A 25,079-nucleotide genomic window follows, 5' to 3' on the forward strand; every position below is an offset into this window, starting at 1 on the left:
AGAGCTTGTCCCAGTACTTAGTTGGAACTACCAACTGTCTTTGAGGATGCTGGCCTTCCTGGTGTCCACCAGAAAGAATGCCCTTATATAAAAGTCCTTGTTTTACAACAACCTGGAATTGGGTAGAAGAGCTGAGAGGCGGTGGGTTGCTGCGTGCCGCCGCCCAAGCTGTCTTAAGGCTGTCATCGGCTTCCTGCTCAGTCTGGAACTGTTCCCTTGAGGCGGGAGACACCAGTTCCTCTGGAAGCGATGTAGGTGATGAGGTTGTTTCCATTGACTGTGGACCGCTGTCCGCTGGTGCACAAGGTGATATTTCAGGCTCTGGCTGAGCCTCTTGGGTAGAGTTGTCTGCTGCTTCTGCCAGTTTAGGCCCGTTGGCGCCCCCTGGTGGTGGAGTTGCAAGCGCTGGCGTCAGTGCTGGCGCTGGTTCTGCCGCTGGTTGCTTTTCCAGTTCCGGTCCTGGGACTGGATGTACTATGGCTGCTGTAGTTGTTGGCATGAGATCCGGTTCCACCACCTCTGTCTGGGTCTCTGGTAACACAGACAGGGTCCTGGTGGATGGCTTAGGAACAGGGATGGGAGTGCCTGCTTGTTCGGCCTGGCTGCAGGTGACCACTCCCCCCCTCTTGGCCAGCTGCACATGGTTGGCCAAGTCTTCCCCCAGTAGCATGGGGATGGAATAATTGTTATAGACAGCAAAAGTCCACTTTCCTGACCAGTCCTTGTACTGGTCTTCAGGGATGCTGTACCCATGGCAGGTCCTTTTAAAAATTTTTTTTTGAAGAAGGCCTCAGTGTTCTCACCTGCCATGTAGGTGGGAAATTTCTTGGGATGGGGAACAGTGCCTTCTGGTGTTGGCCACACCCTTCTGCAGTCAGTGAATTTTATGTGTGGCTTGCTGGTATTGCTTTTTGGTGCTGGTCACACCCCTCTGCAGTCAGGGAATTGGGTTGCTTGCTTCCCAATTCCTACCCTGTCTACTCGCGATTGAATAGAAAGAAACAAAAGCTTTTCATTTGCAAATGGTGTTTGCTTGTTGCTGGCTTACAAGAAACTAGAAAATCTGGTTTGGTAACTTGCCTTTAGCAATTTCTAATGCTCTCCCAGTAGGGGTCCTTCCTAACAAAAGCCTTGTTAGAAAAACCTTACAAGAAAAAAGGGGAAAAAAAAAAGAAAAGAAGAAGAAAAAAAAAGTCTTTTCCTAAGAAAGTCTGTTAGAACCTTACTTCCCTCAGCTAAACCCAGCTGAAAATCTGTTTCCAAAAAAAAAAAATCTCCCCCTCCTGGCTTCCAAGAAAGTGGAAAAACCTGTTTTGCCACTGTCTTTTGCAAATTGCTAAGTACCCTCTCCTTATGGGGTCTCCTATAACAAAGCCTGGTTAGAAAAACTAATTCCCTCCAGCCAAACTGCTGAAACTGCTTCTAACCCTGAACTGCTTGAAAACTGCCTTTTCCTCAAGCTGCCTGTCCAAGCAACAAGAAAGAAAATCTGCTTCCAACAAAGCCTGCTGGAAAACTTAATTCCCTCCAGCCAACTGCTGAAACTGCTTCTAACAATCCCAGTTAGAAAAGGAATACTTGTAACTCCCTCTTCTCTCAGGTTGCTTTCCTGCTCTAGAAGAAGAGAATAGCTCCCTTCAGCATAGCCCAGCTGAAAAAAACTCCTTGTAACAATGGGTTCGAAACTCCGCTGCCACCATGTCCTGGGATCTCACCCCCACTTTGAGCTTGTGGGTTCAAAGATGGGGACCCGACTTGGTTTCCCTCTAAACTAAAATCCTAGTTTAGATCTAGTAAGCTGCCACCACTCAATCAGGGAATGTGGATTGAGACACAGTCCTTCCCCAAAATCCTAGGGGATTCCAAGAGCCCCAAATCCATGGAGTTCTTACACCCAGGAGAAACAAACCATTCCCCCTGCTTCCTCCCCCCTCCCTTTTCCTAGGAGAGATACCGGGATCTAACTACAGATGGATACCTCCCCTTCTCTTTCCTGAGAATCCACCCAAGGAAAGACCAAACAAGTCCTTAATAGAAAAGAATTTATTAAAGACTAAAAAGAAAATACAGAATCTCTATGAGCCCAAGCTGGACACTCATAGGGTCTAAGCTTATCAATCTCTGGAGAGAATTCCCCCTCCCCCCTTTCTCAGTCAAAGCAAAATCAGCAAACAGGAATAAAGCATTTCCTTTAGCAAACACACAATTGTAAATGTAGAAAACAAATCATAAGACTAATTAACGAGAAAAGTAAGCAGTTACTAATTAATACTCACTATTAATTAGTAGAAACTACTCCAGGAGAACTTGGAGACATGACTGGCCTTTCTTAGATTCAAAAAGAGAACTCTCACAAAGAACACAGACAAAGGCTTCCCTCCACAGAGATTTGAAATTATCTCGTCTCTGATTGGTCCTTTGGTCAGGTGGTCACCAGGTACTGCATGTTAACCCTTTACAGGTAAAACAGACTTTAACCCTTAACTATCTGTTTATGACAACATACATTCCAGAACAGCCTTTGGAGTTGATCCTGCTGAAATGTATCTTGAAAGGGCTTTCAGTTCATCACCTAAATCACTCGCATCAATATCGCGCATGTTATCATGTGTACACTGTCTCTAGTGCTCTGCATTGCTGGTGTAGGTCTTCTTCAGGTATAGCGAGGAGTTTTGGAATATCATATGACATCCCAAATTTACTGCTGTGTTCCTTGAGCTGCATGAAACATTCTTCAACTGACTGTATTGCACAATCTAGCACCTGGTTAAAGAATTCAACTTTGAATTGTTGTTTGGGGTCTCTTATGGGATTTTCCTGTGCCTCATAATCAAAATGTTGTCTTCTTCGGTGACTCTTGTATTCTTGAATGGGTGGGAAAATATCTTCAGTGTGAAGTTCCTCTGCCAACTTCTGTGCACTCTTCAGAACGTTTTGAAATCCCTCATCTGACCGGTAAGACTGTAGGTATGACTTTGCTTTGTCTAGTTGTTCCATTGCTCCAGATATATCAAGGTCAACACCTTGGAGTCTCTTGCTTACAACATTTATTTCAAACAGCATGTCATGCCACAACACTAAGCCCCATAGAAATTTGAAGTTATGTATGTTTCTGGTGATTCCATTCCCTCTGCCACTGTTCTCCCACAAACAGTTCCTGTCATAGCATTATCCTCCATAATGGCAACTATGGCACCATCTATCTTCCCAATTTGGTGTTTGATAGGCTTTACTGCCTCACTCGACTTTCCCATCATGTGGTACTCGGTGGTTTCAGTGTCAGAGAGGATGTTCCCAGATGTTGCTTCAAAATTTGGCATTGATGTGTTGATGCAGAGAAAAATACATAGCTGCTTTGAATTACATTAAAAAATTCAGCAGCCTCACTAGACGCTGATGCTGCATCACTGACCATCAAGTTCAATGAATGAGAACTGCATGGGACAAAAAAAGCTCGAGGATTTAGCTCTTTCATCCGTGTTTGCACTCCTCTGTTCTTTCCTCTCATGTTGGCACCATTATCATAGCCCTGACCTCTCATGTCAGCTATTGCAATTCCCGTATCTTCCAGATTTTTAATAAGCACATTTGTCATACCAGCTCTTATAGTATCATCAATGTCAATAAATTCTAGAAAATGCTCTCTGACAGTCACCGTTGCAGGGACATTTTCACTAGGTTCTGTTGTTGTTACAAAATGCATCATTAAAATCATTTGTTCCATATGGCTGATGTCAGGTGTGCAGTCCAGAATAACAGAGTAATATCTTGTTAACATCTGCCACAATCTTCTGTTTGACTTTTGTTGCCAGTTACAGTATGATCTCATTTTGAATTGTTTTTCCAAGGTAGTGGTGTGTGTACATTTTTTGGGTGGTGACTCTTCTTAGATGTTCTTGGAGTACAGCATCAAACTCAGCCACCAGCTCCACAATTTTAAGGAAGTTTCCATTGTTTGGCACATACAGCTGATCTGAAGTGCCAGACAGTGCTAGGTTTTGGGTAGGAAAGGAAAATGAGCCTTTCCAGAACATTTTGCCAGTAAAGAGATTCTGATGCAATCTTCTCTTGATGCTGATCATCTATGGTGGCCTTTAACCTTAGTCTCATCTCAAGCTCTTTCCACCGATGGAATGCTCTCTGATGATTTGCTGCCTTCTCATGGCATGCCAGATTTCTAGCCAGATTTTTCCAGTCCTTTGTTCCTGTAGAATCCAATGTCACTGGAACATTAGACTGGAAGGGTTTGCAACAAAAACAGTATGCAGCATTCTGGGTTTTTTGAGTACATAAGCCATGGAATCTCCACTTTCTCACCATTGGGGATTTCATTCCATTAATGTGTTGGATGGAAACGTCTATTTTCATTCTCTTTGGGGAACATGAAGTTTTTCACTTGCTGTGGCCCATGCAGTACAAGGAAGTCCCTCAGGTTACTGCTCAAGTGGGTCCACAGTCCTGGATCATCCAGACTTAAGGAACTAAACTCAGCAGCAGCTGTTTCTTGTGCCTCCACCACACGCTTCTCTGATCTACACTTTTCTTCAGAAATATGCATGGTTACATCCATTTGAGATGGAGATATAGATGCTGCAGTAACTGCCAGGTCACCTGCACGCTGACTAACTGGAAGATCAGGCATCTCCTCACCATTCACATCCTCACTGGGGCTGGAAGGCTCACCGTGAACATTTGTGTCTATGTATCTCAGGAGACCTCCTTCCTGCTTAAATAGAAAAGTTTCCTTTGCTTTCTTTCTTTTTCTGAATGCTGCCCCAGAGGGACGTTTTCTTCTTTCACTCATGACTGCTGTTCTGTGCCAGCTATAATGGCTCTCAACACTCAATTGAAGGGGACAAATAAGCAAGCTGGTAGCAGGGCCTGAGTGAGGGAAGATATCAGTATCTTAAGGGCCTAATTGGCTCCTACTTCTTCAGTTGACTGCCTGTTCTCCTCAAGTGGGTTCAGGGAAGCAGCAGGAAACAGGAAGCTCCCTGAGAAGCTGGGGTTAATCAGTCCAGGCTCCTGAAGGTGCTAGAGAGGTACATACGAGGCTCCTCCTCCTCTCTCTCCCTGCAGCTCCTGCTGCTTTCAGTTATGTCTCTTGTGCCCTCCTTCCTCCAGCACAACACTCCACCATCTCTGTGCATCTAGAGCAGAGAGAATACATATGCACCAGCAGCGGACACAATTTTCTACACTCTGGGTCCTAGTGGCGCCCCCCCCCACACAGTTTGGCACCTGAAGTGGTTGCCTCAGTTCGCCTCATGGTAAGGCCAGCCCTGTCCTTGCTCCTCCCCCCTCCCTCCCAGCCTCCTGCACACTGTGAAACAGCTGTTTGCAGTGGGCAGGAGGCGCAGGCACTGATCTGTGGGGCCTGTGGATGGGAGGGAGGCACTGGGGGAGGGAGAGAGCTTGACTGCCAGTGGGTGCTAAGCCCCCACCATTTTTTCCCATGGGCACTCCAGCCCCGGAGTACGTACAGAGTTGCCACCTAGGATGCCACACCAGATCTAAGGCTCAGCGTCTAGTTACCAGTGATTTCAGCTCTAGCGATCACTGAACGATACATCGGAGAGTCAAATGCTGTCTAGGACTCCTTAGTCAGCACCACGATCACCATTCTTTCACTGGGATCTGGCATCTCTACCCCCTGCTTAGCAAGTGAGCTTCTGTTTAGGGGAAACTCCTCAATCAGTCAGGACCGAGTAAGTACCGTTCTGCTCATACAGTCAGAATAACAACATTTCATTACCCCTCCACTCAAATTTAAAAATATTACTAAAGCTGATGTTAAAAAAATTATATAATAGACAGGTTAAGAAAAGAGTGTTTGTACAAGTGATTTGTAACCTAACACCGGCCAAAACGGAGCACTTTGGCAAATCAGCCCCCTCTGCTGAATATGTAGGCAGAGTTGGTGTGTTTATACAAATACCATCTGTTCCTGGAGTCCTTTTCCTCAGCTCATACACATGGTTTTCATCCCCAAAGTTTAGCTGATCTTTTATATACCCTGGGCACAGGCCATTGAACACCTTGAAGATAAGGACAGAGAACTCAGTGCTCTCTGGAAAGCCAGGGTAGCGACAGGTTTGATAGCTTCACCGTAGCCATTCTTGCTGAGGAGATGTGTTGCAGAGGCGTGTACCAGCTGAAGTTTTCTAAGTGCCAAGGGCTTCATGTCTGGTTATAGCCCACCGCTGTAATCCTGACAAAAGTTGACAAAAGCATGAGTAACAGAGGACAGGTCATCATCCAGGGAGATGGGACTGAATCTCATAGTCCACAGGCGATGGTGGAAAGCATTACTCATGGATGCTGCTATGTGCGAGCTTCTCGTGGGCACAGTGAGCATCCTCCAGCTCAGCTCTGTCTTCTCTGCTGCCATTCCTGGTTCACAATGTGTGGGTTTTTAGGGGAGGGAGGACATGGACAATAAGTAGGAGATAGTTCTGAGTGTAGGTGTGGGCATGAAGGAGAGCTGCAGGCCAAATGTGGGTGCAGGAGATGGGGATGGTAAAGAGAGAGGATCAGGGAGGAGGTGGGTGGTTAGCAAAAGGAGAGTGGAGAGGTAAGCCAGGGTGACGAGCTTGCAACATACAGACAAGAAGTTTCCCCTTGAAGATTTGCCTCCATTTTTTCTAACCTGGGTATTGACTTTGAACCTGAACTCTCCTTCTTCTCCTAAACCTCCTCTTGCTGCAAATCTGCCTGTTGGCAATGGCATCATTATCCTCTCTGCCACTGTTTGTACTCAGCCTTTGCTGAAATCCTCCCTTGAGCCTCCATCACCTCTCCTCTTGACTCTGGGGGTCTCATCAGAGCAGCAGGATGGGAACAGATCGGTGGGGAGTGATTTGAGTGGAAATCGTGGTGCTGATTATCTCCGAGGACCTCACAAAAATCACACTACACTAGCACAAGGGGAACAGCTGAGATGTGGTGAAGTCAGCTCCCAAACAGGTGCAGGCGAAGAGCAGGGTAAGGAGATGGAGGGAGTGGGAAAGAGAAAGGATCAGGAGTGAGATCAGCGGCAGAGAGAGATGTGGGCCAGAGTGATCATGTGGCATAGTGATCAGGGCTTTTACTGCCTAATTTATTGCAGGCCTGGGACCAGATTCTGATCTCAGTGGCCCTGGCGTAAATCTTGATTTATTCTAGAGTGAGTCATGCTGGATTTACATTACAGTCTCAGTGAGAACAGAATCTCAAAACTCACTGCCCATAACCCAAACCCTATAGTATCCTCTCCCCACAGCTCACACAGGATGCTCTGTCTCTTCCAGGTGGACGGGGTGTCCCACAACCTGCCTGTGATCGTGGCCGATGGGCGACTCTGGGCATATCAGCACAGTGTGAACGTCTTGGTGCAAACTGACTTTGGCCTCACCGTGAGCTACGACCTGGTTTACCAGGTCATAGTCATAGTCCCGGGTCGCTACCATGGCTGGATGTGCGGCCTGTGTGGGAACTACAAAGGGCAGCAGGATGACGAGTTCCTGCGCCCCGATGGCAGGGTGGCCCCTGACACTGCATCCTTCGGGTCTGCCTGGGAAGTTCAGATCCCAGAGGCATCCTGTACAGACAGATGTGCTGGGAACAGCTGTCCTGTCTGCGAGGAGGAGAGGAAAGATGTCTTCAAAGCGCACAACTACTGCGGGTTGCTCACAGCCTCTGATGGCCCTTTTGCCACCTGCCACGGCACGGTCAGCCCCAACGTGTATTTCAACAACTGCTTGTATGATCTGTGCCTGGGCAATGGGGACTCCCAGGTCCTGTGCCAGAGCATCCACAGCTACGTGACAGCCTGCCAAGAGGCCGGGGCCCCCATCCAGCCCTGGAGGAGCGCCTCCTTCTGCCGTAAGTGCTGTAATGCTGATGGAGCTCTGAGATGCACTGGGGAGGGTCACAATTTCAAGACATCTCATTCCAAACCTTTGGGTTTCTTCAGAAACTCTTCTGGATGGAAACCAACCTTAAATAAGTGTCCTGGTCCTCTCCTCCCAGCCCTGCTCTCCTCTCCTTCATGTCTCTGTACCTCTCGTTCATGGTGTGAGATCTTTCCTGTCCTAAATTAATTCTTTCTCTATTTAAGCTCTGACCTGCCCAGCCAACAGCCACTACGAGGTCTTTGCCAACCTCTGTACCAACACCTGCCCTGGAGACATCATGGACTGCCCGGAGGCCTATGCTGAAGGCTGCCAGTGTGACAAGGGCTTCTTCTTCGATGGCCAGGGCTGCGTGACTCTGGAGAACTGTGGGTGCTTCAAGCGTGGGAGATACTACAAGGTACCACCCCAAGTGGTCTGGGTCTGATCTAATTTTTGCTCTATCCACATCTTAATCCCTACACTAGCCAGGAGTAGGGTTAGCTATAGTGGATCAGAGCACTGGCCTATTTGGCCTGGCACCCCCACTCTGCTAGTACCCAATGCCCAAAGCGCCAAGAAAGGCAAGATTATTTAATTCCCTTTGTCTATTGTAGGGAAACTGAGGCATGGAGAGAGGCAGTGACTTGCTCACAGACACACAGTGGGAGCAGATGGGAGGTTAAAACCTAGGCGCTATTTCTAGCCCTTGGCCCAGTGCTGAGCCAGTGAGACAGCCTTTCTCTTTAACATTAATAGCAAATAATATGACAACAGAACAGACATTTTCACACACATCACCACACATTTCTGGGTTTAGCACTGTCACGGAGTCACTGGGTGATGCTCTGGAACTACTCCATTAAAAGCCAGTCAGGACTCTGGGGGAGCCTCCTCTCTCTGAGCAGACTGTCTCCAGGGCAGGAAGCTCACACAGCTTTGACCTTCCTGGGTCTGAGCTTGGAGCATTCAGCATCTCCTTCCACACCGTGTGCTTCCCACAGTGAGTCTGCCAAGGCGGGGCTTCTGGGGAAGCCAGAGGGCCCTGCACCCCAACTCTGCAGTCAGATGAGACCCTCAGCCAGCCGGTAAAACAGAAGGTTTATTAGTTGACAGGAACACAGCGTAGAACAGAGCTGGCTATTACAGACATCAGTGACTTTCAGCCAAGTCCATCTTGGAAATCCTGGTCCAGATGCCCTGGATTTCCCCTCTGCCAGCCTCCAGTTACCCGACTTCCTACACCACCCTTGATGCTCCTCCTTCTCTTTGTCTCGCTTCCTGGGCAGAAGGTGTCAGCTGATTGTATCCCCCCTCCTAGGTCTCAGGTTACATAGGTGCAAATAGCTGGGCAGTCTCACCTGCCCTGAGGGCCTCAGCAAAATCACACACCCAATTCCTACCACCTTAGTATAGATGCAGTACACAGGGAAACTAAGGTACACACAGTATTAGTATAGGACTGTAAGAATCACATGCAACATAACAAAATGAATAAAACCCTACTTTATCACAAGCACTGCCAGAAATTATTATAAATAATCTTTTCCTCGTTACATTGTGTTATTTCCCCTTTACCAAACGTCCCCTCAGCCCAGAGAGACCGTCCTGACAAATGAGTGCCAGCAAAGCTGCACCTGCACTCCTGCCCGAGAGGTGACCTGCAAAGCTCACAGCTGCGCCAGAGAAGAAACTTGCCAGATCAGAGACGGCGTCATGGACTGCATCAGCAAAGGTGAAGGAGAGTCACTGATTGAAATATGCCCCGAGGGGTTACTGTGGGTGGCATAACTGAGGTCAGGATGGGAGAAACCAGTTTACAACAGATTATTTATGCAGCTTATTTTTCCTCAATAAATACCCTTCTGCTAACTAACCAGCCTGATCCTGCTTAGCTAATCATAGACAGAGATAACCAATTTGCAATTCTGCAAGAAGTATGATTGTTACAGTGGTTCCCAGGGTTCAATTTGGACTGTGGAACTGCTGTGCCCTCTGTCCAACCTGGCGCTTAAGCACAAACTCCGTGAGTGCTCTGGGGCTGGAGCACCCACGGGGAAAAATTAGTGGGTGCTCTGCACCCACTGGCAGCCAAGCTCCCCTCATCCCCACCCCTGAGCGTGCCACCTCCCCGCTCCTCCACCTACCTCCCAGCGCTTCCTGCCCAGCCACCGCCAAACAGCTGTTTGGCTGGGTAGCAAGCTCCGGGAGGGCGGGGGAGGAGCAGAAATGTGGCACGCTCAGGGGAGGAGGTGGGGAAGAGGTGAAGCCAGGGTGGGGATTTGGGGAAGGGGTTGGAATGGGGGTGGGGAAGGAGTGGGAAGAGGCAGGGCAGGGACAGGGCCTCATGGAAAGGGTGGAGTGGGGGCAGGGCCAGGGGCGGGGGGAGGTCAAGCACCCAGGGGAAAGTGGGGAAGTCAGAGCCTATGACCTGAGGTATCCTCTCACTGTGATGCTGTTGGCAACCTACAAACCTCTGGCGGGTACTGCACTTAGACATCCACAGGCAGGGACACGCCAAACCAAGTTACATGAATGCTTCTCCTAGCCATCCATGAACCAACAATAGGCAGGCTCCAGCCAAATCCCCCCAGCTCCCCAGCCTTGCACCTAGGGTGACCAGATAGGGACAGTCCCGATATTTGGGGCTTTTTCTTATATAGACTCTGATTACCCCCCCCCCACACCCTCTGTCCCGATTATTCACACTTGCTGTCTGGTCACCCTACTTGCATCCCAGAACTGTACCATCTTGCTTGGTCAGAAGCCTGACCAGTGTAAGTTCATTATCCAGTCTGCCCCTCCTTCAATGTGGAGAGGACACACACTAGCCTTTGTAAACTGAGCTGGTGGACTTCAGAGAGAAGCAGCATAAGAACTGAGCTGTGGAGAGTTAGGAGGGGATGGAAATCTCTGAGATTAACTATTCCTCCAATGGGAGTCACAGGTGCTTAGCACCTCTTAGCATTTGACCATTAGCACCTGCAGCTCTCACTGATTTATGGACTGAATTCCCTCTCCCAATGGAATCACTGGGAGTTAGCCAATGACAGGGGTGCTGGGACAATTTTTACAGTGGGGATGCTGAGAGCCATTGAACCAAACTGTAAACGTTACCTCCGCTGGAATCCACTTCAAGCCAGGAAGTGCAGCAGCACCCCCAGCACTCCTAGTTCCAGCACCTATGGCTAATGACTTCAGTGCCATAGCAATGTGTTATTAAGAACATAAGAAAGGCCGTACCGGGTCAGACCAAAGGTCCATCTAGCCCAGTATCTGTCTACCGACAGTGGCCAATGCCAGGTGCCTCCGAGGGAGTGAACCCAACAGGCAATGATCAAGCGATCTCTCTCCTGCCATCCATCTCCATCCTCTGACGAACAGAGGCTAGGGACATCATTCTTACCCATCCTGGCTAATAGCCATTTTGAGGGTGCTCAGCACATATTGAGGGTGCTCAGCACTTTGCTGGATCAGAGCCATAGGCACTTGTGCATATGCATAACTTTAAGTATGTGTGTAGCCTCATTGATTTCAACTGAACTCACCTGATTAAGTGTTTCAATAGATTGGAACCACAGCTTCCAGCAAACCAAGTGCTGTTGAGTATCCCAGGCTTCCCAAATTCTCAGTGTCCTCTGGCTAGCTCAGCTGGCTCTGCATGAATGCTGTGCCCATGACAGGGCTGGATCTCCCAGCCTAGACACTGGACTTGAGTTGCCTGCCCTGTTGATAGAACTGGGTTTTCTCCTTTCAGATCCCTGCAAAACCCTGAAATGCCGGATCAAGGAGAGATGCAGAATTGAAAATGGCCAAGAGGCATGTGTTCCTGCCTACACTGGAATCTGCCAAGGCTCAGGGCATGCACAGTATCAAACTTTTGATGGCCTGAAGTTTGATTTGCAGGACACCTGCAAGTACACCATCGCTAAGTACTGTGGCAGCGACCCTACCCTGGAGTCCTTCACTATTGATGAGAAGAACAACAACAGTGGGAACCAGGAAATCTCCTTATGGCAGGTGACCAATATCTATGTCTACGGTACAACATCTCCATCTACAAGTGGGAAGTTGGCAAAGTCCGGTTGAGTTTCCCAGCTCAGGGCTCTGCGCCTTTTCTACTTATAACAAATAGTATTTTTTGTGTAGTGTCTCTCACACAGATGGAATCCTAGATACAGGCGACATATGGGCAATACAAGTACATAAATGCAACTGGTCTTCTGTGTTTGACATTGTTGTGATAGATAGATAGATAGATAGATAGATAGATAGATAGATCATAATTATGCAGACAAATAGAAACTGGTAGATAGTGTACCTACATAAATACTGTGTTTATTCAGGGAAAGTCACATTGATTCTTGCCTGCATATTTATACCTGCCTCTGGATATTTCCTTTACGTGTGTCTGACGAAGTGGATATTCACCCACGAAAGCTTATGCTCCAATACTTCTGTTAGTCTTTAAGGTGCCACAGGACTCTTTGTTGCTTTTTACAGATCCAGACTAACATGGCCACCCCTCTGATAATTGATTTCAGTGATTCTTTCACATGCCACTGGTTAAAGTGACAATGATTTACAGCCGAAATGAGTGGCAAGGTTACAGTTGCAGTAAGAACAAGTGAGGATGAAAGAGCAATAACACCTATCATACCTCCCCCCTCCTCTCTGTCTCTAGCTGAACAGTGTGATCACCAGTCTCCCAGTGACACTGAAAGATGGTAAAATCAAACTGTACCAGAAAGACCTCAGCACCGTCCTGCAGACGGACTTTGGCCTCCAGATCACATATGACAAAAATTGGCACATAGCGATCACCCTCCCCAGCAGCTATTATGGAGCCATGTGTGGCCTATGTGGGAACTTCAACCAGAATCCAGACGATGACATGATGTCATCCAAAGGCACCAGCATCTCCTCCATCGTGGGCTGGGCTGCCAGTTGGAAAGTCCAAGACCGGGACCCCTTTTGCTGGGATTATTGCCAAGGGACTTGCCCAATGTGTGATGAGAGCAAGAGAGCTCTGTATGGGGATGACAGTCACTGTGGGGTGATCAGTAAAGCACCGGGAGGGCCCTTCAGAGAGTGTCACTCCAAGGTGAGCGCTGATGACTTCTTTGACAGCTGCATCTATGACATGTGTCTGAATGAGGGGGACAAGAGCATTCTGTGTGAGGCGCTGGAGGCCTACGCGGACGCCTGCAGGAGGCATGGGGTCACTGTCGATGACTGGAGGACGCTGTCCGGTTGTGGTGAGTCTGGCAGCTTGGTTTCTTATTGAACATGGTAGCAGTAGTCAATCTGTTTACCTTGTTGATGAGCATGGGGATGGAAATATCCAGGATCCCTGAGGTACTGGGGTCAGCACTGACTCCTAGGGTAGAGCTCCCTCTAGCAGTCATTCAGCCAAGAGCTAACCCACCTGGCCCTGTTAGTTAATGAGATCTAAAACAATCACTGATTCAGGTGGCTAGTGTACATGTACACAGCAGCTGGATGGCATAATTCTCAGCTCAGGTGCACATTCACACACCCGGCTTGGGATTGATATCTAAAAATATCAGTGTGGATGCAAAGTAGCTGCCCAAGTCTCCTATGTATATATACCCTATAAGTGTGATGTATCTGGCAAGCTGACAATGGTGGAGTTCAGTGTTTCTAAGTGTCTATGGAGTATAGGGGGCTGTGGAACTTTTTTGGTGGTCTTCAGGGTGAAGCAGCTATAGACAATTGTGGAGTTAAGAGGGGAGGCAGCTCCATGACATGTTCTTCTCCCATTGAAATGCATGGGATCTCAAGGTGCTTAAACCTCACACAATTTGACTCTTAGCACCTGCAGCCCTTGCTGACTTATGGACTGAAATCCTAGTCTCACTGGAGTCCATGGGAATTCGCCAATGAATTCAGTGCCACAGAAACAATTTATTGGGGGTGCTCAGCATGTTGCTGGATCAGAGACATGTGCACTTAGGCACATGAATAACTTTAAGCATGTGAGTAGCCTCATTGATTTCAATGGAACTACTCACATGGTTAAATTCTTTGCTGGATTGGGACTATAACTTGCAGAAAGCCAGGTTCTGTTGACTATCATGGACTTGCCATCTGACTAAGCTGGTTCCGCGTGAAGGTTATGCTCATGATCAGTCTGACTCTCCCATGCTATCATTATTGTTATTAATTGATAATCCACAGCTTTGCCACTGATGTTTATTGTTTTATGGCAAGTCTAAATATAGCTGGGCAGGTGTTTGTGTTGTGCTGAGAAATTTTGGAAGGTGGTGAAAGAGGAGTGTGTGCTGTAATGAGAAGTGATGTGTTTGGGTTTATCATGTGCTGGCTGTGTGGTTGTGTTAATTTGTATTGGGGGACTGGGCTGAAGAATTTTGTGTTGAACTGTGTGAGTGACAAATGAGGCCGCGGGGTGTCTGGGGGATCATGTTTGGGGATTTTGTGTTGATTTGTTTGGGCATGTGGACTGTGTTGGAGAGTTTGTGTTAAGTTGTACTGGTGTTGAATCAATCTTTAAAGAACTGTGGGGCAGGCTCCCTTATATCACTGACACATTACAACCAATAAAATTGTTGTATACAAACTAGGTGTAGAGTAAGTGTGGTGGTTGATTGAGATACCTCTAACTCACAATGTTCTAGGACTGTTGGCATGCCATAGGTACATGCCTTACTGCTTTATTATATATAGTTTATTATTATTATTTATACTACTGTAGCGCTTAGGAGCCTAGATGCTGGACTTGAGTTCCCTGCCATGTTGATATGTCCAAAATTTTTTCTTTCAGATGCCTGCAATTCTCTGAAATGCAGAACCAAAGAGACATGCTGGTCTGAGGATGGCCACGCATCATGTATTCCTGACTACATGGGAACCTGCTTGGGCTCAGGGGGCATGAACTATCAAACGTTTGATGGTCTGAAGTTTGACTTCCAGGGCACCTGCACCTACACCCTGGCCAAATACTGTGGGAGCGACGCCACCCTGGAGCCTTTCACCATTTATGAGAAGAACGCCAATAGGGAGAGCCAGGATATCTCCTTTCTGCGAGTGACCAACGTCTACATCTATGGGTACAACATCTCCATGTACAAGAGGGAAGTTGGCAATGTCCGGGTGAGTCTCCCAGCTCAGGGCTCTGGCACTTACAAAGTACGTACAAAGCACAGTACTTTTGTGTAGTGTCTCACACAAACAGAATCCCAAACAGATGTTGTCAGCTGAATATGTCATGTGGGCAATACGAGAACATAAATACATCTCGTCTGTATGTTTGAAAACCTTATAATAGATAGATAGATAGATAGATAGATAGCAAAACCAAGACTTTGTGGCTAGATTGATAGCTATCTCAGATAGGTAGAATCTATGTAGAGATATAGGGAATTCTGGAAACAGATACTGTAGGTAGATAGTGAAGCTAGATAAATACTATAGATAAATACTATGTTTATTCAGGGATTGATTTCAGTTGTTCTTCTTGAGTAAGGAATGGGTAAACAGTGATTTAATATTTGACGTTTATTTTACTTGCTGCTGGTTAGAGTGACAATGAATAACAGCCAAAATGAATGGTGAGGCTACAGTTGGAGTAATAGCAAGTGAGGATGAAAGAAGAATAATGCCCTTCGTGTTTCTCCCCTCCTGTCTGTCTCTAGCTAAATGGTGTGATCACCCGTCTCCCGGTGACGCTGAAAGACGGTAAAATCAGACTATATCAGAAAGGCCTCAGCATCGTCATGCAGACGGACGTTGGCCTCCGGGTGGGGTACAACAAGAACTGGCATCTGGAAATCACCCTCCCCAGCAGCTATTATGGTGCCATGTGCGGTCTTTGTGGGAACTTCAACCAGAACCCAGAAGACGACATGATGTCCTCCAACGGCATCAAAGTCTCCTCCATCGTGGACTGGGTTTCCAGTTGGAAAGTCCAAGACCGGGACCCCTTTTGCTGGGATTATTGCCAAGAGACTTGCCCAGTGTGTGATGAGAGCAAAAGAGAGCTGTATGGGGATGACAGTCACTGCGGGGTGATCAGTAAAGCACCGGAAGGGCCCTTTAGAGACTGTCACTCCAGGGTGAGCCCCGACGACGTCTTTGACAACTGCATCTACGACGTGTGTCTGAATGAGGGGAAGAAGACCATTCTGTGTGCATCGCTGGAGGCCTATGCAGACTCCTGCAGGGACCATGGAGTCACTGTCTATGACTGGAGGATGCCATCCAGCTGTGATGAATCTCGAGGTTGGTATTCTGTCAAAGCAGGTGGCAATGGGACTAATCTGACAGTTTACCCTGTTGGTGGAGGGGATAGCGAGTGACCTGAGCATGGGGATGGGAATATCCAGGTTTCTGGGGCTTTGGGGTCTGCACTGATTCTTAGAGTAGAGCTCCCCCTATTCTGCATGGTTCCCTCTCCTGGAGGATGAAGAGGCACAATATACTTGCTGCGTCCGAGCCGCCTGCTCCGCAGCCCGAGCGCTCTACTACGTCGTACTGCCCAGCACCGGTACCTGCTGCGGCACCGACAGTATCAGCACCGTAGACTCCGGACCCGCAAGAGCTGTCGAGTCCAGCACCTGAACGCTCCCCGGGGCGAGCTGTGGAATTCCCTCTCCCAATGGAATTACTGGGAGTTAGCCAATGACAGGTGTCGAAGAAAAACTCAGTTCTCGCTTTTTGTTTGGGTACAGCAAAATCAAATACTTTATTACTTTCTCTAGTGATCACAAGAGGGAGAGAGTGTCATAGGAAACTGGGTTGCCCCTTGTCCCGGACGGATCTCTCTCAATTAGTAAACAATCATAGCAATTATTTATACCTTTGTTACAGACAGTAGCTAGCAAACCTGGAGACAGTAAAAAGAAACATTTGCATTTGTTTATACATAAGCCTATTCGCTATCTTATTTGTCTTCAATACTAGAACAAAAACAAGACTGCATTTTACAAGGTCGTAATGACTTTTCACACAATTCACTCTGTACCACATTATCTTATTTCTACATATCTCTAACTCATGCTAACTTAGTTAACATACATTTAAGATCCTTCAAATCCTTGTTAATTATTTCCTGGCCTCCACACTCCCCCCTTTTGTACTTCTAGTACAACAAATACATCAAATCTCATTTTGCATTAAACTATGGATTTCAGATTCTACATCAACCTTAGGGGTTTTCATGGGATGTAATGACAATGCATGATTAGCATGAACATGAAAGGTATTATTACTATCATTACGTCTTTTACAACAACAACAACAATAACATAATCCCACACCAACTAACAACACTACAAACAATAACATTCCCATAGGAATAAAATAATGGGGTTGTCGTACAGTTTTGGTTACAAAGCACAATACATCATACTTAGTACATAAAGTAGACACTCTATAAGCTGTATGAAAGGCATTCTTTTCAGCATGATATATATTCTGAAGCATGTGAATTTGCCCTTGCAAGTCAGAGATTCTGTGAACCTCTGGTAACAATGAAAGCAAATTCTGAAACCGATCAGGCACTACTCTAGTCCAATTAAAATATACCTGAAATCTAAGAGCTACATGCAACATTCTATCTGCAGGTCAGTAAATGATATGATTGCCTGCAGCAGTGGTAAGATTAATATGTATTTCTTGTAATGTGGTGGTATTAATGTACACACAGCTATCATTAGCCTGAAAAAGTGGGTGTCCTGTAAGGGTAGTTCCTTGACCTCTACCCTCCCAGCAAATATTGTCATAAACAGTGACAACTTCCCCTGGCTTCAGTTTCCGTATACACTGAAGCTGTGGTGATTCTAACGGCCAAAATGTCCATAGATTTCCCAACCCCATCCAAATATCAGCTGTAATCCCAGGAGCACTAACTAAAAATCAATTAGGAGAATCAGGCGGCCTCACTTCCCAGATATCTCTGTGAATCACCCAATCCCACATGCATCCTCCCCATGGACCCGGTAGGATTCGGTATGTGGGAGCCCACACCCCCTTAACCGGTCCATATGCTTGGAAGGAGCACTGTGAACGTCCACACTTCCATCCAGAAAGTCTCCAAGTATGTCTCCATGGCCACAGATCAGATGGTACTCCTGACGTGTCTGTAAGGGCAGTGGGCCAAGCTTGGTGCACTAGATCATTCCAAATGGCCATCAGCTGGTCATTCAGGAAATCCTGAATTTCCGAACATGCCAGATCCCACTGCAATGCCTTCCCAGCCTCAGTGATATTCAGTACCATCTCTCTCAATAAATTCTGGGTCATAGAACTAAGGGCGGAAATGACATGTAACTCACCCACTCCGGTTTGCACTTGGGTTAGCTGTGCCCCAGAAATCAGGCCGGTGGCCTTCTCTAATTGGCCCAATTGCTCATCATGTTCCTGGTTCTTAAAAATATTCCAAACAGCAGCAGCAGAATTGGCCCCATCCCATAAGGATCCGGTCAGATCCCTCTTCTTTCTAGAGGAAATAACCCAGGCCCTCTGTTGTTCTAATCTAATGGCAGCCCCCGTGAACAATTTGGATAAGTAGAGGTGATCTGAAAACTAGATAAAGGCAATGTAAACTTCACAGTCCCTAGTGTAGTGTTAAGTACAGTCCACCGATATTCTGCTACAGTTCCCCTCAGCGTAGGTCTATACCACATCTGTTGGTTGTAGACCCTCATATATTTCCGAGAGGCATTAACATTAATAGCATAAGAGGGAGTGTATTGCAATAAAGTACAGGTCACATTATCAGTCACTGGAATGGTCTCAATACAGGTAAAATATCCAGTAGCAGAACAAACTCTTTGGGTAGTCATTTGATTATTCACTAATTGGGTAACCAAATAACAATAAGGGCCCCTGTTAGGTAACATAGCACAAATTCCAGGAAGAACCATCATATCTACATCACTATGGAACCCATCAATTTAATTTATAAATTCTTGGGGCTGATTTGCAGTAATATTATGGATCTCTATTTTCACTGATCCATTTGTTTTCCACTCAATGGTTCTCTCATATGAATTCTGTTGAACTTTAAAAAATAGGGTTTCTGAGCAATATTCTAATAAATCACTAAGATGGGAAGGCCTCGGCCAATAAATTTCATCAGAATATACAATTTTGTTTATATCTGGATAAATTACAGAAGTGATGGCCAGGGTTGAGGTGCTAGTGGGGGTAACCTTTGTGGTAGCAAGGCGCTTTCGGTAGTCATCATCTGAAAGCCAATTAGGGAGGGCAGTACATCCCCAGGGTACTTGTCCATAAGCACAGAGCCCTGCCCCTGGAAGAAATCCAAGCCACCATTCAACCCCACATTCCCAAGCATGCTCCCCACAGTTCCCTCCATGCCAATAAACGATGCTTCGTTTCTTCCACCAGGGCCAGTTCATAATGTCTCTTTTAGTCAGGAATCCCTGGACTCTGGAGGTGTTTGCAGAACGAATGTATCTTCTTTTCTTCCCCCAAAACAAGTGTGGTTTAGCATGATAAGGGGAAGAGGTTTGTAATGTCGGAATTCCATTAGAAAAATCCAAAGGCACAGTAGGTCTGTCAGAGGACAAGGGAGAGGTTGCCAGCACATCACCTTGTCCTCTTCTTCCGCTGTCCAGCAGGTACAGCAGGGCTAGAAGAAGGAGTACGTTGATCATCAGTAGGAGTGTCCTCCCGAGGTGGAGGGGTCTTTTTGCAGTGCGATGCATGGGTCCAGGCAGGTAGTCCTTGACACTTCACAGCAGTGTTGGTAGTCAACAGGACTTGGAAAGGGCCTTTCCAGCGTGGAGCCAGGGCAGTCTTTCGTTGATGGACCTTTATGTAGACCCAGTCTCCTGGTTCCAACGAGTGGCAAGGTTGCACAGGATCCTTCGGTAAGGCTTCCTTCACCTGTGTATAAAAAGACTTAACACATTTCATTAGTGCCTGACAATACTTAAGCATTATGTCATCCATCAAATGAATGTCCATCTGAGCTAGGGTCAATGGGGGTGCAGTTGGTAGTCGCATTGGGCATCCTGTCAAAATCTCATGAGGGCTGAGTCCAGTCTTTCGATTGGGAATGGCTCTCATACTCATCAGTGCCAAAGGAAGGGTATCTGGCCACTTTAAGTTTGTTTCAGCACAAATCTTGGCCAGTTTATTTTTTAAAATCCCGTTCTGGTGTTCCACTGTCCCAGCAGATTGTGGATGATGAGGGCAGTGAAGGTTGTGTTGGATCTGCAAAGCTGCACATAACTCCTTTACAATCTGTTCAGTAAAGTGAGTTCCACGATCACTGTTGATACTCACAGGGATGCCAAAATGTGGTACAAAATCCTTAAGCAGAAGTTTCGCAACAGTCCTGGCATCTGCTTTCCTGCAGGGAAAAGCTTCAACCCAATTGGTAAATACATCAACTAAAACTAATATATATTCATAACCACAACATTTAGACATTTGAATAAAATCAATCTGAATATTTACAAAAGGTCCCCAAGGAGGAGGGTGGGCTGCCTGCTTAGCTTTAACAGCTTTACCAATGTTGTGTTGTTGACAAATCACACAGTGTTGACAGTAGGAATGTGCTACAGAAGGGAAAATGGGTGCAAACCAATCTTGGGTAACTGCAGCAACCATCCCCCCTTTGCTCACGTGTGCCATTCCATGGTATATGCGAGCAAGATAGGGCAGTAACATCTTCGGTGCCACCAGGCGACCATCCGGGGCACGCCAAAGATGATCAGAATGTAAAATGCAGCCAGCAGCACTCCAAGAGTGCTTCTTGGTTCTTGATGCTGCCTCCTGGATCTTAGCCAGATCGTCAAGGGAGGCCAGTGAAGGCTGCTCTATCAGTACACAGGAATGTTCAGCCTGAGGTGCAGAAAGGGCCGCTGCTTTGGCTGCAGAGTCTGCCAGAGCATTTCCACGGGTAACTTCATCATGAGGGGTCTTGTGAGCAGTACATTTAACAACAGCTATAGCTTTAGGCAACAAAAGAGCATTCAAAAGAGCAGATACATAAAAACCATTCTTAATAGGAGAACCAGTGGATGTAAAAGCAACAAAGAATCCTGTGGCACCTATAGACTAACAGACGTTCTGCAGCATGAGCTTTCGTGGGTGAATACCCACTTCTTCAGATGCAAGTGGATGTAAGAAAACCTCTGTATTTCCAAAGCAATCCAAAATCATGTACTACTCCAAAAGCATAACGAGAATCCGTATAGATAGTGACCGTTTGATCTTTAGCCAGAACACAAGCTCGAGTCAAAGCCACAAGTTCAGCTACTTGAGAGGAAAACACTGAAGAAAGGAAAGCACTTTCAACAACAGCACAGGTAGTACATACAGCATAACCAGCAACTAATTTACCCTTAGAATCTCGCAAGCACGAGCCATCCACAAAGTAAAGGAGATCAGGATTTTGCAAAGGCACATCCAGTAAATCATCTCTAGGACGAGTAAGAACAGATGTTACAAACACACAATCATGTGGTTCTCCGTCTTCAGGCCCAGGCAACAAAGAGGCTGGATTAAGAACAGGGCAATGAGCCAAAGTAATATGAGATGAAGAAAGCAAAATTAGCTCATATTTGGTAAGACGAGAAGTGGATAAAGGCTGTGTCTTAGATTTTAACAACAGCGCAGTCACAGAATGTGGAACAGCCACAATCAAAGGGGAGCCTAATACAATAGATTCAGATACCTGAACAGAAAGGGCCGCTGCAGCCACAGCCCATAAACAAGGGGGAAATCCCAGTGCCACAGCGTCCAGGGCAGTACTGTAGTAAGCAATTGGATGGTGTTTGTCTCCGTGCTTTTGCGTTAGTACAGCCAAAGCAAACCCATTACGCTCATGACAGAAAAGAGTAAATGGTTTAGCATAGTCAGGAAGTCCCAGGGCCGGTGCAGTAGATAGTCTCTGTTTGATAGCAACAAAAGCACTTTCAGCCTCTGGGGGCCAAGGAAGTGGCTCAGGGGTACCAGACTTAGTCAGATCCTGCAAGGGTTTAATCACTGTTGCATAACCTAAAATCCACTGTCTGCAGTATCCAGTCATGCCCAGAAAAGTACGCATTTGAGAAATAGTACCAGGCCGAGGCATATTTAAAATAGCTGAAATATGAGAGTCTGATAAATGACGCGTGCCATGAGAAATATCATGACCAAGATAATGAACCTTGGGTTGCCACAGTTGGAGTTTTTCCTGGGATGCTTTGTGACCTTTGGCAGCTAAAGCAGTTAAAAGTATCAGAGTATCAGTTTTACAAGATTCAAAAGAGAAAGACGCCAGCAAAAGGTCATCCACATACTGTATAAGCACTGATTTTCCAGGGAAAACCACATCATCCAGATCCTTCTTTAAGATCTGAGAAAACAGGGATGGAGACTCAGTATACCCTTGGGGTAACCTGGTCCAGGTATACTGACATCCTTTATAAGTAAAGGCAAACAAATACTGACTATCTGGGTGAATTGGAATAGAAAAAAAAGCTGAACACAAATCCACAACAGTAAAATAAGTGGCTGATGGTGGAATACAAGAAAGGATTGTAGCTGGATTTGGAACCACAGGAAAAGAAGGCAAAACCACAGCATTAATCGCGCGGAGGTCTTGAACAAACCGATAGGTGTTCCTCCCTGGCTTCTTTACAGGAAAGATAGGAGTATTACAAGAACTAATCGTGGGAACAATAATACCCTGTTGTAATAAAGATTCTATAACTGAAGCTATTCCTTCCACTGCTTCAGGACGCAGTGGGTATTGTGGAATCCTTGGCAAAGTTTTAGCAGGGTCAACAAGAATTTTAACCAGCTCGGCTGTCCTAATCTGTCCCACTTCATTTGCATGACGAGACCAGAGATGGGGGGGCACTTGTGACAACAAATGTACAAGGTCAGGGCTGAGAGGTGTCTTTGATGTAGCTGGCTCTGGTATATGGAGTGTGGCCAACACCAGGTTAGTATTCTCATCAGGAACTTGTAAGAATACGCCATCTGGTGTACAATAAATGGTACAACCTAATTTACACAACAGATCCCTTCCCAGCAAATTCACAGGAGAAGAAGGGCTAAGCAGAAAGGAATGCTTATCTTCAAGAGGGCCAAGAAAAACCGCAAGGGGGACTGTGACAGGATGCGAAACAGGACAGTTTGAAATGCCTACAGCATTAACAGACAAAGTTGACAAAGGAACAGAGGGAAACTCTGAGGATCTCAAAGCAGATCTACTGGCTCCCGTATCCACAAGACAAGTAACAGATTTTCCAGCAATTTTACAATCAACATATGGGCCTTCTTGATGAATAGGAATTAAAGGATTCATGATGCAGTTACGTTCCATCAGGCTGTCCTAGTAAGGGGTTTCTTGTGGGGAAAAAACAGGCGCTTCAGGATTTGGGAACTGAGTAGGATTTTGAGCTAATCGATTTGGACACTCATTTCTCCAGTGTCCCTCCTGACCACAAAAGTGGCATGCAGTGCTCCCAGTCGGGGCAGGATTCTGGGCTGGATACGAGGAACCCCTTCCCATACCTCACCCACGACCTCGTCCCCGTCCTCTTCTCATTCCCCCATGACCCCTGTTCTGATAAGTTTGTAACTTTAAAGCCATAAGTTTTGTTTCACTATTTTCTTTCTTCTGTTCTATGCAAGCTGTACAATGATTGGCAACTGTCACCAATTCTGAAAGGGGTTTAGTTTGCCAGCCAATACAAATAGTTCTTAATTGTTGCTGAACTTTTGGTAAGAGTCCCTGAACAAAAGCAGCTCCTACCGCTTCTCTGGCATTGTCAGCTGGATTAGTAATTCCCGAATGCTGCTCAAAGACCTTTGTTAGTCTATCAAGATAATCAGCAGGGGATTCCCCTTTGTTCTGCTTACAGTTAGCAATTTTGGTCCAATCTGTTTTCTTAGGACAAACTTCTGCAATAGAGGTCAAGAGACGGTTCCTAGCCTCTGTCAAAGCATGCTCAATACCAGGGTCGGCATCAGGCCAAGCTGCCTGTCTGTTAAGCCGTTGCTGAACTTCAGCTGGCAGTACCGCTCGTAAAAGCTGATTAATATCTGCCCAAGATGGATTATAGCACTGAATCACTGTCTGGAGCTCTTCTCTAAACTTTACTGGCTCCTCCCTGATTTTAGGAAATTCTTTCACCAAGTTTCTAAGATCTCCAGGTGTCCAAGGGGCATGTACCTTAACCAACCCCCCTACAGCTCCAGCTCCAGGCAAGTCTCTTAAAGGAGCCTGGAGTGCCTGTGTCGTGCTTCTAAGAAAGTAGCCGGCATTTTTATCAGTAGAAGCAGGGTTAACCGGACTACTGGAATCAGTCAGTAAGGAAGAAGATAATTCTTCCGAAGAAGGAGAATGAACAACTTGTGCAGTTGCTATCTGCGGCGGTGATATTACCACTGCCTGCACATTCCGAGAAGGGGGAGCAGGGGGTGGAACTGGCTGCGGCTGTGGAATGCTGCTAAAAAAATCCACTATGTCCTCAGCAGTCTCCTTCTCACTTTCAGCCTTAACTAATTGGGGATAAAGAGAAGCAGAGGGCTGTGCCCGAGCAGGAAGACATTTGGATGTCTTACATTTAAGTTTTAAATCCTGTACTTCAGTTTTTAATTTTTCCTGGGAGTCCTTCAGACTCCGCACCCGAGACTCATGGAGTCTCTTTGTTGCTTCCTCCCACCAAGACATAAACTGCTCCCACTGCGCATCAGAGGCGTGTGAAGTAAGGTTTCCTCTGAGGTATGTAAGTTTATCTAACTCAAAGGTACCTTCTAACGGGCATTGTTTAAATGAATTTTCACGCGTGTACAGATTCCAATCATTTAAATACCTGCAGGTTTTAGGACCATAATGTACGTACATGTAATATGCTGGGGTACCCTTAGGGGGTAAGGTGGAAAGTTTAGACTGTTCCCCCCCCATTTTCCAGTCACACCAACTGAGGGGGTGCCCTGTCCGCGCTAGCGGATCAGAATCTAAGGATCTCTCCCTACAGGGTACTCATACAGGAGAGACTCACAAAGAAGACTACGACTCTCCCACACCTCCTTTCAGCAAAGAGCGTCGGCTAGTCTCCGAGAGACGGCACCACGTACTCTAATTGTATCCAGTGAGACGATCAGATTGTCAGTAGCCCACACAGAAGGGAAAGGGGAGGGAAGATGGGTTCACACACTCCTAGACCCAGGCAGCTTCCTCGCCGGACTATGCCA

General features: G+C 46.5%; 1 pseudogene; it reads left to right on the top strand.

Annotated features, from left to right (window-relative positions):
• Positions 1–25,079, top strand: part of LOC120390528 — a 146,137-nt pseudogene that overhangs the window by 84,938 nt on the left and 36,120 nt on the right.

The sequence above is a fragment of the Mauremys reevesii genome, linkage group 24 (genome assembly GCF_016161935.1).
Source record: "Mauremys reevesii isolate NIE-2019 linkage group 24, ASM1616193v1, whole genome shotgun sequence".
NCBI classification, from domain to species: domain Eukaryota; kingdom Metazoa; phylum Chordata; order Testudines; family Geoemydidae; genus Mauremys; species Mauremys reevesii.